Source organism: Myotis davidii, unplaced genomic scaffold (genome assembly GCF_000327345.1).
Source record: "Myotis davidii unplaced genomic scaffold, ASM32734v1 scaffold172, whole genome shotgun sequence".
Lineage (NCBI taxonomy): Eukaryota > Metazoa > Chordata > Mammalia > Chiroptera > Vespertilionidae > Myotis > Myotis davidii.
The window spans coordinates 1,974,682-1,990,156 of NW_006284343.1; the positions used below are offsets into that span (position 1 = coordinate 1,974,682).

Here is a 15,475-nt window from a genome sequence, read left to right on the forward strand (position 1 = left end):
TCTTTCTTTTACCCAAATCTCTTGGGGGGGGGCGTGTTTGTTTTCCTGTTTTTTTGCTTATATTTCTCCCTCCATCTGGAATACCTTATCCCCGTCTCTGCGTGTTCAGATCCTACCTGGATTTCACTGCTCATCTCAAGTGTTACCTCCTTCATGAAGCCATCCCCTGTTATGACAATTAGAACTTGGAGTAGTTCTCTCGCCTAAGGACTCACCATTTAGAAATGATGCTGATGGTACTGGTCTTCTATGGGAGAGCATTTCCAAAGTGCCCCGTGTTTACGGGGGCGGGCGGGGGGGCGGGGCGGGGAGTACCCTAATCTCTTTGACCAGCTGGAAAGCTCTTCCTACCCGGCCTCTCTCCACTCTGAGCAGCTGCCCTCTCACCTCGCCTCGCTCTGCTCTCTTAGGTCACTCCTTGCTGCCTCTCACTGCTGTGGCTGTACCTGAATGGGTTCTCATTGCTGATCTCTTGCCCTTTCACCTGGGTAACTCCTCCTCATCCTCCCTGTGAGTCACCTCCTCCGGAAGCCTTCCCCGCTCAGTTGGCTCAGTTGGGTCAACCTTCTCTATGCCCAGAGCACCTTGAATCACCTCCTTTCTAGCATTTACCGCACGGCATTGCAACAATCACATAATCCGTTTTCTTACCTCAGAGGGAACCTTCGAAGAAGATATTTCATTCAAATTTGCAACTCAGTGCCTACCAGTTGTGTGTGTGTGTGTGTGTGTGTGTGTGTGTGTGTGTGTGTGACTGTAATTGGGGCGATAGGAAACTTCAGGGTTCTTGCCCACCGGGCCCCTATCCTTGGATCCGATTCCCCCTGGCAGGACTGGGGTTGCTGATGGACACTGTCTTACTCCGTTTGGGCTGATATAACAAAATACCATACACTGGGTGGCTTAGAAAGAGCAAGAGTTTATTTCTCATAGTTCTGGGGGCTGGGACGTCCGAGACCAAGGGTCCTGCAGATTCTGCATGTGGTGTGGTGACAGCCAATTCCTGGGCTGTGGAAGGCGGTCTTCTCTCTGTGTCTTCACGTCAGAAGGGGTGAGAAACGCAGCCGAAGGGCCCACCACTCATTCTCCATGCCAGCGAGGCGGCCTGTCTCCTCCTCGGGGACACTGCGGTGCAAAGCGAAGCGCTCAGGATTAGCTTTAGACGCAGTCACTCCACTCCGGCTATGGAATCTCGTTCCGGGGAAGGCGAGCACTCCGTCCCGGGAGGTACGTTGAGATAAGCTTTCCGGAACTTGCAGCCACCACGGTGCAATGAGTCCGGCTCCTCCGCTGACCTAGGGAATACAATGTAACAAATCAGGGACAGTTCCTTCCCAAGGGCACGCTGATGGTGAGCCGGCCAGTCCCACCGAGCCGCGCCCTCCGTGGTGGTAGCGCGGGGGACAGCCCTGGTGGGTGGGGGTGGGACAGTCAGGACCATCGGTCACCTGACCGTCTAAAAGGCCCCCTGGCTTATGTTATAAAGGGACACGGAGACCACTGCGTGGAAAGGTCTCCTTTCCCATTTAGCAGCTGCCAGGTGGCTTCTAAGCACTTAGCCTCCAGGGAGGCACTGGGCCCCAGATTTACCCGGGAGGACTCTGGGCAACACAGAGTTAAGTCACAGAGCCAAAGTCCGAGGGCTGGTGTGGCTGGTACACGGCAGAGATGGGATTTGAACCCAGATGATGTGGCTCCAAACCCTCCCCTTGAACGCTGCAGCCTCCCGGGTGAGTGAGGGCAGCCAGGCTGAGCAGGGCTACGTGGGGCTGACTGGGAAGCTCTTCTTCCAGGGAGCGCGGATGGCAAAGCTACAAGAGAACAGCTCGCTCCCAGAGAGGCAACATCCATGCCAACGCCCCGTCCCCACTCCCACCCTGCACCTCGGTGTCTGGGGTCCTACTGCTCCCACTGGGCTTCTCCCCAGTGTCAACACCCCATTACCACAAGGCTGGCAGGACTGGGGGCCCATTTGTTTTCAATTATACACAACACATCACACCTTCTTCTGAGCGTGTTCCTTCCCCTCACAGCGCCCTTTCCTCCTCAAGGTGAGGACTGGCGCTCTCCACTGCGACCAAGAGGCAGAGGGCAGGAGGAAAAGAGGGCGGAACAGGGGGAGGAGGGGGACAAAGGAAGAGGGTGCAGAGGCAGGAGGATGGTGAAAGGGAGGAGGGAGGAGGTTGAAGAGAGGAGGGAGGAGGGAAGAGTGAGGGGGTAGGGGGCTGGAGAGAGAAGGTAGAGGATGGGAAGGGGGTGAGGAGGAGGGGAGGTGGAGTGGGGGAGGAGGAAGAGGTTGCCTCCTCAAAGGAAGATCCTTTTCCCATGGAAATGCACTCTGGCTGGTGCCCATTAGCATCCCTGTGCATAATGAGGGGCCGGCCTATTGTCATGCAAATTAATTCAGATGACAACACCCTCTCCTCGACAACAAGCCGGCTCCGGGAAGTTTCTCACAGGGCCTCAGCCAATGCCAACCGGCGGCGCACCACCATCTTTCATTAATTATGTTCCCCGCTCCGCTCTGGCAGGTTTGTTTTCAGCTACAACCCCCTGCACTTCCCAGCTGCTGCCGGCCCCTTCTCATTCGGCAGAAGTGACAACACCCCGATACACAACATAAAAAGCAGCAAGCGGGGAACACCAGAGGAACGCGTGCATTGCAGGCCCAGGCTGAAAAGGAAAGGGCGCCTCGCTCTCCTTTCCCTTTGTGGTGAGACTCCCCCTGTGGTCATTCAGAGCCTGATAACATGGATTCCTGGAGTGCTGACTATAGGGAGGGTGACTCATCCCTGCCATTGTCTGGCAGCCACCCTCTCACTCCGGGCCACTGACCAGGGATTTCTCACAGTCTCAGGCTCAGACCAGTTCTTGCCCTGAAGGGAGTTCTCTGTCAAAAGTAAGAGTGAACATGGGTGGTTTCAGAAAACACCAGAAGGGCTGTCGCTCATTGGTGCTGAGGGCTGGGGGCTCTACAATCTCTTTCCATCTCCTGAGCCCCTGGATGTCAGCACATCTTGTCCCCAACCCTCTCAGGGCCAGAGCGGCCGTCCCTGCAGCCTAAAGTTAAGAGCTGGCCAGAGCTATGCCTCCCTGTTCTGTACACAGCCTAGCAGGCTAGTTAAACCACCCTGCTTGGGTCTGAGGACCCATTCAAGTCCTGGCTCCGTCTCTTTTCAAGCTGCATGATCTCAGGCAAGTGATTGACCCTCTGTGTGCCTCAGTTTATTCATCTATAAAATGGAAGTAATACTGGTACTCGCCCCATAGGGCTGTTAGGACGATTAGATACGTAACACATAGAAAGCACCGAAAACAATGTCTGGCACTTTTATAAATGTTAGCTCATATCATCAATAATTTTCCCAGACTTTACCTTTTTTTTTATTATTGGGATAACTCTCCCCTTTATTGCTCCTAAGCAGCCCTGTCCTGGTTTCAATTGTGGTGACAATAAAATGCATACTAGCTGGCAGCATTGCTGACAGAGAGCATGTGACTGGTCCGGGGGCTGGGGGGCGGGGGGGCAGGACTCACCTTGTCCCCTGACAGTCCTGACACCCTGACACTTCCACCCTACATCTGAGTAGGTAGAGTAAGGAAAGGGGGAGGGGTGGACATTCTGGAAATCAACTTTAGCTTAAACATTATCTGAACAACAGACAGGCTTTGTAGCCAGACACAAATTATATGCAAATCATATGCAAATCTGAATGTAAATACTTCGGTCCCAGGGAGAAAATCCTTGAGGAGACATTCTCACTCCCTTCTCCCTCACTTCCCAGGCGGTATTTTGTTCTCTGATTGGTTAGTTTGCAATTCATTAGGAAGATGCAGAGATGCTCAGAATTCCTCCAAGGGGTTCATGTCACCTGCCTGTCAGAGGCTGCAGCCACTCCTGCAGACCTCGCTGATCAGAAGAGAGTTCTCTGCCCACTCTCACCCTGAGCCAGGAAGGTCCCCATCGGTAGCTCTGGACAAAGTCAAGAGCCAACGGAACTACAAACTTCTCAGGGCCTTCCACTGGGCTGGGGACGGCCGCCTCCTGGGCCTGGGGCACCCCAATCACCCCTTGCCTTATGGTCCCTCTTAACTTCTCTCATCAGATTTGAAAAAAAGCCTAAACTAAGCCAGGTGGGGGTGGAGATAAGACATGTGAAGAGAAAAGATAAAACATAACTACTTCATTCATTCATTCATTCGACAACATGTTATCAGGTCTCTACCGGGCATCGGACAGGGCCCCAGCCCTATGCAGAGATGTCACCTCAGCTTCTGGACCTCAGCGCGGTGGGTGGTTCACCCGTGAGATGACTCGGGTTCACAGAGCACACCTTGCTCTGGTCTCATGTTGGCACGGCCGGGAGGAAACCATATGACTACAGAATCCCTTCAAGACCAATCTCCCAGAATGCATCTCTGATAGGAGAAGTCTCCCCATAATGAGATCAGGAGAAGAATTCCCCTGGCTCTTCCTGCTGTCCATCAAGCTGCCCCCATCCTGGCACCATTTCCTTACACTGTTTCTTAGGCTCTGAAAATAGCTGTGCAGTCTGAGGACTTCTTAGTGGGAACCCTTAGTCAAGAGAAGGGGAGATATTTCAGCCACAGTGTGTGCACTCTTGTCTGAGTCCTGACTCCATTCAGTGCCTCCATAAATGGCTCCCACCAGCCTGCGAAGAAGTTCTAGGTCCCGGAGTGGGTGAAGGTGAACACAGCCAGTAGGTCTCACCTCCTTGAACTTCCATTCTCTCATGTCGAATGCTGCAGGCTCTCCCTCTTGGCTCTCCTCATCCTCCTCATTCTTTCTCAACGCTCCCTCTCGTGTTCTCCATCCCTCACCACGTTTCCTGATTTCTAGGACCCTTTCCCTGCCCCTTCCTTTCTCTCTCCCTCCTGGAATCTCTGGTGGAAACAGGTTGAAGTTATGGAAGGCAACCAAAACTTGGTCTACAGGTGTGCTTCATTTGATGGGAACACACAACCTTGACCTCTCTTTGTAGGGGTCCTCCAGCTGAGAGAATTCCCACGGCCTCACTGGATCCAGAAGGGCAACTGGGTGGCCCTCCCCCCTCCTCCGGGAGTGCAATAGCCGCGGAAAGAAATGTAGACCCTGGAATCATGGCCAAAGCCATTTCATGACCAAAATATGCTTCTCCCAAGGCCAGTCTTCCACAGTCTCCTACTTTCCCTCCACCCCACCCCCACTGCACAGGTAGGGAATTCAGATGAGAGCTTGCATCTCTTGCCTGCCTCTACCCCCGCCCCCTCCCCAAACCAGGAGCAAGTAGAGTCCCATGAAAACCTAACACAAAGGGAAAGAAAGGAACCGTGGAAACTGGCCCGTTTCTTCCCACTCGATGCCTGGCTCTCTTTAGCCCAGTCTCCGATTTCCAATGGTCCCACTGCCCGCTCTCCCCGAGGACCGGAGCCCGTTGAATAGTGTTCGTTTTCATTGGTGCTTCCTGGTGCCATCCACAAAGACAAACGCTTGGCCCCTCTGGCCGCCTTCCATGTGACTTCATTTGCAAAGTCCAGGGCAAGGGGCCGGGCATCGCATCACACCCCTTATCACTGTGGGGGTGGGCGGGAAGTCTAGCTGGGCAAAACGAGGGAGGACAACCCTGAAGGCAGCGCTTCCATCAAATGACTCCTGCTTTTGATTCTGCAGCTCGCACAATGCACCTCACCACGCCTGCCAATCGGCCCAGCGGGGGAGTGGGTGGGGGAGGGGGGCAAGCAAAGGCATCATTCAGGCTGCCTGCCCTCGGGCCCGTCACTCCCTGTGTGTGCGTGGACTGTGCCTCTCTGTTCTCATCACTCACATCCCCGAGGTGTCACGGTGTGAAGGGACGAGGCCTGCTTCCTCATGGTTTCCCTAATCCCCCCGTGTCAAGTAACATATGCATCACTGCCTTACCCTCAACACGGTCTTGGCAGGTCCTCCACCAACATCTGCTGCCCGAGGTCTGGCCCACACAAGCTTCCCCTTCATCAAATGACAGGGCCAGTAGGCAGAGCTCTCTTCTTCCTTCCCCTCCTGTCAGCTCGCAGCTTGGGGTCTCGGGTCCAGCACTTTCGCAGGCAGACAAGCACTGAACAGGCCAGGAGGCGGAGGCGGCCCCGGGAGTGCATCACCACAAACATCTTCCCTCCCCTCCCCCATCCGCACGCTGCCAGCCCCGGTGACCTCCTCAACAACATGGGTAATTTGTCTTGGAGAACCGCCATACCTACAGCAAACACAGGAAGGATTAGGACACAACATATGCCACACAGCAACAGAAACATGCTAAGGTCCTTCCTGAGCCCCGAGGATTACTGAGGGGGAGGAGAGGGAAGAGGCGGAGAGCAAGACAGAGAGATGTGCGATGAGAGCAACCCCGTTCAGGCGCCCAGCCCTGAAAGGAAATGGATGCCTCAGAACTGGGTGTGTGTGGAGGTCAAATCCGATATGAGTTGCAGCTTCTCAAAAGCCCGTTGGTGACAGATGTGGACTTTCTCCAAGTCAACCACAAAATAGGATCAAATGAAGCTGGAGAGCAACAACAGGGGCTCCCCAGCTAAAGGGTTCTGCTGCCCTTGGAATGCTAGCCAGGAGAGCAGATGAGGAAGCAGAAGGGAGACTAGGAAGGGCAACATTAACATGAGCGAGGAAAAAATAATAAAGATCCAGGAATCGGTCTGGTGCCCTGAGGATTAGGGTTTTCTCCATTGCAGCAAAGACGTGGGAAACACGAGCCAGGGTGCAGAGGGAGGCCTAGAACCAGTACTGCTGCTCAGAGAGGAAATCTCTTCACCTACGTTCAAGGAAAACAGGTGTTGAGCAATAATTAGTTCATCTCCAAGGTGCAAGGGATGGGAATGGGAACTGGGTTTCAGGTTACTGGCTGTGAGGTCATGTTAGTTGAGTTCCAACCCAGGTTCTGCCACTTCATGGCTGTGTGACCCTGGGAAAGTCCCTTAACTTCTCTGGGTTTCATTTTCTCATCTATAAATAGGATTGCTAATAGTCCCTGATGTAAAGGGAGGTAAGGATTAAAATGCACATATAATGTGCTTAAAACAGTACCTTGCAAGAGAAAACTCTCAATAAATGTTAGTTATTTTGCTATTAATTTTTAAAATATATTTTTTTTATTGATTTCAGGGATGAAAGGAGAGAGAGAGAGAGAGAGAGAGAGATAAAAACATCAATGATGAGAGAGAATCATTGATCAGGTGCCTTTTGCCCGCCCCCTACTGGGGATCAAGCCCACAACCCGGGCATGTGCCCTAACCGGGAATTGAACAGTGACCTTCTGGTTCATAGGCTGACGCTCAACCACTGAGCCACATTGGCCGGGGGATTTTGCAATTAATTTGTAAGAATGAATGGGTATCCTGTTGGGAAGACACGGCCTAGAGCACAATTCTACAACCCCAGTCTCTGTCATGGGACAGTAATTTGCAAATGAAAATTGTGCTGTACAAACACATGTGAATTTCAAGTTCCTCATTCTTCACATCTAAAGCCAGGCTCAGCAAACCATCCAAGAAGGCTGAAGGCAACGAAAATAACAAAAAATCAGTACCTTGAGAAGACAGGTTCGCCTCAAAAAGGGTTCACACATTTGCTAGGACTTTTTTGATGTGGTCATATTCTCACTGGCTCTTTAGTCAGTGAAGATGGTTAGAAAAATCAACCATTATTTAGTTATCTGGCTACCAGTGGAATAGACCCTCTTCCCCCAATCCGCTCCTCCTTAACCTCATATAATCCAAAGAGGGAGAATCCTCAGGTCCTTTCAGCCCAGTTCCATGTGAATAATTCCCCAGGGGGTCTGCTCAATTATGCGGGAGCCGCGTGGGAAAGGGGATATGCTAGCACCACTAATTCTGGGGCAAAGTCTCTCTACCCAAGACATCCCACCCACCGACAGGTGTTTCCAGCTGTGGGAAGCAGAGGTGGGGGGCCCTTCCAGGTCACCCCCTGGCCATGCGTCTCTGAGGAGCTTCCTGCAAAGAAGTTGATACCTCTCCATGGGATCATCTCCAAGGCCAGCTGTGTGCACCCCAGGGCGACCATGGCAGAGTCTGGGGCACACTCTATGACTGAACAGAGATCTTTATCATGGGGAGGGTGGGGGTAGAAAATGTTTAAAAGGACGTTTCTCCTCTTAGAAAGAGATTCAACAAAATTTAACTGGCTGAATGAAACAGTGTTCTGGTTTTTAGATCTATTCAAAGAAGGCCATGGAAGATGCCTGTGACAGATGTGGCCAGTAGGTTATGAAACCAAAAACCAGCATTACGTTGGCTGCAATTGATTAGCGATGTCTGCCAGGTGTGTGGGAGGAAGTGGACTGTGATTGGCTAGCAATGTCTGCCATAAGTGGTGGCCTTGGATACCTGCCTTGGATAATACAAAATAAAATTCCTTCTTTTTTAATAAGCTCATTCCGGGGAATCTTTGGACAGTTTTTTGAAATTCCTGGGCCTTCATTTTCATTCTCTTAGACTAAAAAAGGAGAGGAGAAAGAATTATTATTATTATTTTAATGTTTGAATGAACTGAAGTCTTTATTCAGTTTTTAAATATTTTGTTTTATTATTGATTTCAGGAGAGGGGAGAGAGAGAGAGAGAGAGAGAGAGAGAGAGAGAGAGAGAGAGAGAGAAACACCAAACAGGATTATTTGCTCTGCCCCCCATACCCCATTCAGGCTGAACCCACAGCCTGGCATGTGCCCTGACCAGGAATCCAACCGGTGCCCTTTCAGTGTATACAGGACGATGCTCAACCAACTGAGCCACACCAGCCAGGGCTGAAGTCAGGTTTCTTATACATGTTAAAGCAGGTATGAAAAGTCTCCTATCCAAATGCCAGGTCCAGTCCTGGACCGTTTAAAGTTAATTGCTACATCTGTAACAGGCTTCCTTTTTTGCCCCCCTAAAATAATTGATCAGTAAGATCGACTATCCAGCCAACTAGCTATTCATGGGTCTTCTTATGTCACCACTTCAATTTGAAATCTTACTAATAATGAACGAGGCACAGCAGAACTTGCTGGGCAGGCAGGTACATTCATAGCAGGTGATGTTAAAGTTCTGGCTGGGGAAATATGATATTAGTTTGCATTACTGAAGTATTCCAAAGTACACCTCTCCATGTCTTGGGTAATTCATTCTCTCTCTTTTTCTCTACTTCTATCTCTAGCTCTATCCCTCTCTCTATCTCTATCTCTATCTCTATCTCTATCTCTATCTCTCTCTGTCTCCCCATCTCTTTCTCATACCTTTGGAAATCTCCTTCTTTATCTTTGTCAGAGTAAAAGAGAAGACCATAACTCTGAACTATAGCCCAGAGTTCCCTCTACAAGGAAGTACAGGAAAAGGGAGAGATTCCAGAAACATGAATAAACACAACATATGGAACGAAAGTTAGATTGTAAGATTGACTTTTGCTCTCTGATAAAAGGGACAGATTGCTAATACTGTTCATTTCTTCCCTCTTCTTGCCTTGAATGCAAATGTGATGCCTGGAACGACAGAAGCTGTTCTGTGACTATGAGGCAACATCCATGAGGGTGAAAGGCCAACAGGTAAAGCCGGGGAAGGGAAATAGAGAAAGGTAGGAGGAAGCATGGGTTTGGGAGTCATCATTGAGTGATGAACTAGTCTTGAACTATATTTTCCTGGCTTCCTTGTGAGGCAAATAAATGCCTTTCATTTTAAAACCACCGTTATTAAAATTTTATGATTTGTGGCTGGAAGTATTCCTATACAGCTGATTCTATTACGACTATAATCTGGTGTCTTCAGGCATTGTACCCATACCGATGTCCACAACTGTTTTACCTTGGTCTTTAAAAGGAAAAAGAGTCCTAGCCAGTTTGGCTCAGTGGATAGAGTCCTGGCCTTCAGACTGAAGGGTCCCAGGTTAGATTCTGGCCAAGAGCACATGTCCAGGGCTCAATCCCCAGTAGGGGGCGTGCAGGAGGCAACCGATCAATGATTCTCCCTCATCATTGATGTTTCTCTCTCTCTCTCCCTCTCCCTTCCTCTCTGAAATCAATAAAAATATATTTTAAAAAGAAAACTAAAAGAAAAAGAATGTTAAAAATATAAATCTAAATTGACAGAGGTCACAGAAAAGAAAATTGTGTGTCATGCCAGCTAGCCCACAAGGGGGCTGGGGGTAAGGAGAGGAAGGGCACCATCTCCGTTGGCCAGACTTTCCTAACATATCAAAGGGATGAGAAGGCAGCCCAGGCCATCAGTCAGCCCTTTCCACACGGAGCATTTCCCAAGCTGTGCCCTCCGTGTCGACACCTTAGAGACCTGGGTCAGCGGGGGAGCCCATCTGTACACACAGCCTCCACCCACCTCCAGCTTCTCCAGTCGGCAGACCGGCCTGAGTCAGTTCCGGCACCTGTGTTAATACGCGGCGAGCATGCAGCCGGCCTTTCTCTGTGTTCAGCTCACAGGAGCAGCCCAGCATCCTGCAGCGGCATTAATCCAGTGCCCTTGTCGTGGGCCGTGTCATCCCATATCACACCCGTCCCAACAGAGCCCGGAGACACAGCCCCCCGGGCGGCCAGGAAGGGCTTGGCATGGACCAGGAAGACTTCTTGTTTCCAAACAGCTAGGTATGACGCATTTGCCTCCAGATGCCCGGCGAAGAATGCATCTCTTCACACACATGCTGGTGTCTCCAGTTAAAGGCACAGGTAGGCTATCCGGACCTCTCTGCCTATAAGCTCACAGAAAGAATTCATAGGGAGGATGGGTGAGATTGGAAAGAGAAGGGGCCCAGCCGGTGTGGCTCAGTGATTGAGCGTCGGCCCATGCACCAGCAGTCTCCAGTCTCTGCCTCATACACAGGTCTCATTTCAAAGAGGGTCTACTGGTATGCTACAGGATACTCTGGAGAAGTCTTTGAAGCAACTGGACCCAACTATGACACAGGTCCATCTCATCCAGTATGCCAACCAAGCAAGTAAAACCACCCCAAAATGAGTTCAGAAGGAGTGTCCTAGAGCCCGGCCGGCATGGCTCAGTGGTTGAGTGTCTACCAATGAATCAGGAGGTCATTGTTCGATTCCCGGTCAGGGTTGTGGGTTCAATCCCCAGGGTGGGTGTGCAGGAGGCAGCCGATTAATGATTCTCTCTCATCCTGGATGTTTCTCTCTCTCTCTCCCTCTCTGATATCAATAAAAATATATATATTTTTAAGAAGAGTGTACTAGATGGACAGGCTGGTGAATGCTCTAGGATAGTACTCACAGAACAGAAACCGGAAAGTACACATGGATTCTAATCTAGTCTAGCCCCAGGCTGGCTTGCTCTTGGTGTGACAGCCGGTGCTACATTCCTCTTGAGGGTCCCATCTCAGTGTAAGCGGCCTGAAGCCCACACTTAGGAATGTGAGACCTGCAGGAGCAGACACTCGGATGCCTTCAAAGGCAAGGAGCCAGGGCCGGGTGGTAGAGTGGGTAGAAATGATCTAAAGATCTACTTGATCTAAATGTATAATTTCCGTGTGCTCTGACCCCTCAGGTACACTTTCCAGGCTAGGCGAAGCTTCCGGAAGCCACAGTAGTGATTATCCCAAGAAGATCAACATTTAGGAAGACGCTGTCACAGAGAAGTGGGTGGGGAGGTGGATTAGGAACTGGAAAGGGCTGGAGGCTGCTGGTTGGAAAGCAACAAAGATTCAGAGGAGGCTGAGGGGGGAGAGGGTTTGGGGGTGGGGGGAAGGATTTGAGTCCTCCTCTTTAAATAGCCTCTTCCATGCTATGTGACTACTGATAAATATTCATAGGAGGGGAATGGACCTAATATAATGCAAATTGCATGCAAAGCAACATGTAAATTAGAACCTTTATATGAAGTCAATAGGTGAGGTACTACGCATATTATAAGTACAGGACAAGGACTCCTGAGGGAGGACCCATCAGACTAGCAGGGGACCCTCCATTCCAAAAGGAACCCCATGGTCAGAGGGAGGTCATTGCTGCCAAAGAGCGTCCCCAAGCATGAAGCAGGGACAGTGAGGCCCTAATGGAGAGAGAACCCGGGATGGGGGTGCTGCCCGGTCTGCACCCCCATCCCTGTCAACACTGCATCAAAGTGAGCTCTCCTTCCCGGCCTTCCTGGGCTGATCCGCCCTGATGCTGATTGGTCAAATCCACTGAGTGACAGGGAGGCAGCCTGATCCGATTGCTCATTAGCCACGCCATTCAGGATGACTCCGTCAAGCCTTCTAACAAAAGGGTAAGGGACACGGAGACAGCCCTTGATACTGGTCACTCCTAGCTGGCTGGCACCACACACAAGCCTTCTGTATGCGTTTGGAGCCCCTGAGAGCTCTCTCCCGGGAGTGCCACAGGCTCACACGCAATGCAGGCATGTTGGGCACGGATCCGCGTGCTTCTGCAGAAGTCCCTCAAAGCCCGGCCACAGACGCGAAGAGATACACTCCTGGCCTCCTCCTAGGTCCCCAGGGAGCTGCCGGAGAGCCTGACATGGTGGCTGCTCCGGGCCGGGGGAGGTCACGGCCTGTTTCTGCTTGGAGCCCTCCACTGTGTTTGCTTTCTGTGCCCCCCACGGACCTCCTGCCAGGACGGGAGGACACGGAAATAAGTCAGGGGTGACCCCTCTGCTGACCCATAGCGTTGCCAGCCAGCTCCTGATTGCAACCTTCTGGCTTCCGTAACAGCCTGTAATTCAGGCCAAGGCTAGAGTGGCCCCAGAGGTGCGGCAGGAAGCGAGGCCCAGCTCAGCAGCTCTGTGCGCGCTCCAAGTGGGGGACAACCCAGGCTGCGGGGAGGGAGTGAAACACAACAGGAAGGAGCAGAGGGGAGCCACCACTGCCCGCTTAGCCAGCGACACTCCCTTTGGCTCCTAGGCACCCTTTTACCCACATGTGTGAGCCCCCCGAGTTCGGATCAGTCATTGGATGCAAACCCACTAGGAGCACGTGGACAGCTGGCATAGTAGCCCTGCCTTCTCTGAGACTAGGTTGTAGAAGCCATTCTCACAATTACCTGGTGATACAATAGCACAATGTATCACATATTCACAGCGCGTGAACACACACATGCACACACACACACACACGCACATGCACACGCACACACAGGCAAAGTCAGAACATCCCTCTACACCGGGATCCCTGTTCAAAGAGGATCTTACATTCGACTATGGACATGGAAGAGGCAAAGCTCCCTGCAGCCTCATGCATGGGGCTACCTCCCCGGTGACAGCCCACAGACTCTGAAATCGGTCACGCCTCCCATCTAACTGCCTCCTTTTACAGATCACAGACCCCAGGCCCAGAAAGAAGTGTCCTGCTCAGAGTTAGTCGCACCGCTGGGTCATGGGGACAGCAGGACAGGAATCCCGGCGCTGCGGCTGCTCCCACCACACATAGTCCCAGCTGCTGGCCAGTATCTGGCACCTCCAGCCATTGCTTCCACAGCCCTCCCATCAGAGCCCCTCTCTCCTTCACAGGACGCTCGCAGGTGGATCCTAAATAAAGAGCAATGATGACCTAAAGGAAGATCGAGGAGGATGCAGGGGTGAAACGCAAGGTCCTGGCAGCCACACACCCTGTGCCTGCTCTCACAGTCGCTGGAGCGGCTATGAAACTGACTTAGATCCTGGCTGGACCTCCGCGCTGGCCAGGAGACCAGGTCTGATCCAGGTTCTCTCCATAGCCGGGCACTGCCCTCTCCCGGGCTCTCCAATCCACATCCAAACACATTCTAGCCCCTGGAAAATCTGAGATTTAAGGAGTTGCAAGACAAATAGTATAGAGAGATGAAAGTTGCTGGGAGGAAGTCAGCGTTGATAAGCCCTCCTTTACAGGCCCGTGAACCTGGCTGCTCCCTCTCTCCCCAAGGCCTTTTCCTCCAGTCGGGGCCCAGCCCCCTCCTGGAGCCCTGCCTCCCAGACCAACCCCCAGCTCCCATGCATATTAAACACGCTGTCCAGGTGATAGGGGCTTGACCTTTGACCGGATTCCATTCTGCTTTTTCGTTTTGCAGAAGTGATGGTGAGTTTGATTATTTAGTTATTTAGTTATTTATTTTTATTTATTTATTTTTTGGGTTTACTGATTTTAAAGCTTCCAAATGGAGCCCAAGTCACGTGAGGTTTCAGGGTTCCCTTTCAATGACCCGCGTGGTGTTTAGCCTAAATGCTCTTCGGAGCGCATGCCTGGCGTTGGAATGTGAACCCCTGATCCATGTTGATGTGGAGGCACCATTGAGTCATAGCCTGAGCCTCAGACCCACGTTCAGGAGGGGCTCAGAGTAACCCCTCCCCAGAGGGCAAGACCCCCAGGTTCCGCCAGATGCAGTCACTTGGGTTTCTCAGGCAGCACCTTCTGTCAGGAATGAATGTTTGACTTTTTCAGTCCTGGGTCCTTTACTAGAAAAGGACTTATCCCTGAGCCGCACTTTGGAAAGCTGAGTGCATTCATAGCTTTCTAACTGGAAGCTCCCCAAGTCATCCATCCATCCATCCATCCATCCATCCATTCATTCATTCATTCAACCAACAAATGCGGTGAGCAGATAAACATGACCCCTGACCTCCTGGAGCTCACAATTCTAGGGACACAGACAATAGCCAAAGGCCAAACTTGATGGACCTCAGTGTCAAGGAAAGAAAGGGCCCAAGATGGATCTGAGAGGCAGCGGGGATCCGTTCCATAGAGACAGGAGGCCCCAAGGCCATCATAAGGGTGTTGGTGTTCAGCCTAGGACAGTGGAACCCCTCCTTTTTCCTGCTCTCATGCTGGTCCAAAGGGGACACACCCTTCTGGACCGAGTTTAAATTTTACCTCCATCCCCATTAAAAGTCTTTGCCCCAACCCCTGGCCAGGTAACTCAGTTGGTTAGAGTGTCATCCCGATATACCAAGGTTACGGGTTCAATCCCCGGTCAGGGCACATACAAGAGGCAACCAAGGAATGCAGCAATAAGTGGAACAAATTGATGTTTCTTTCTCTCTCTTCCCCTTCCTCTCTTTCTAAAATCAACTAAAAGAACAAACAAAATACTCTCTCCCAAAAAAGGACAATGTCTTGCCACCCACACCCGGCCCTGGCACCTCCTGTAGACAGAGCGGGTGTTTTGAGTCTGCTGATCAACCATGAGAAGGTTCGAAGGAGCAGACTCCCAGTCTGAACTGGAGTTTCAGCCCGGCTGGAAAACAAGCGGAAAGGTGGTTCGACTACAAGCCGGCCAGCCTCCCCTGCTCTGTTTGGAAACGTGTCGAGATGGCGCAACATTAGTGTTCAGACGCAGAGGTGGGCCACTGACGGTCCCATCCTGGGGCTCACACAGGCTCACCCGGCCAAGGCCGTGGGGTACCCGGCCACTCCCTGCAGGTCCCGACATGGGCAGCCAGCGGCCCCTGTGCCACGGAAAAGAGGCTTTGCTCACCGCCACCCGTTCTAGCTCCACCAATGGCACAAGAGGCAAA

At 51.7% G+C, this 15,475-nt stretch overlaps 1 long non-coding RNA gene across 1 annotated transcript in view; it reads right to left on the minus strand.

The window, feature by feature from the left end:
* The window catches only part of LOC107184709, a 3,039-nt gene extending 890 nt beyond the window's left edge, over positions 1-2,149 (minus strand). Inside the window, exon 1 of the long non-coding RNA XR_001515606.1 lies at positions 652-2,149. This is a non-coding gene — a long non-coding RNA (uncharacterized LOC107184709). The remainder of the gene's footprint in view (positions 1-651) is intronic.
* Between the last annotated feature and the right edge of the window lie 13,326 nt (positions 2,150-15,475).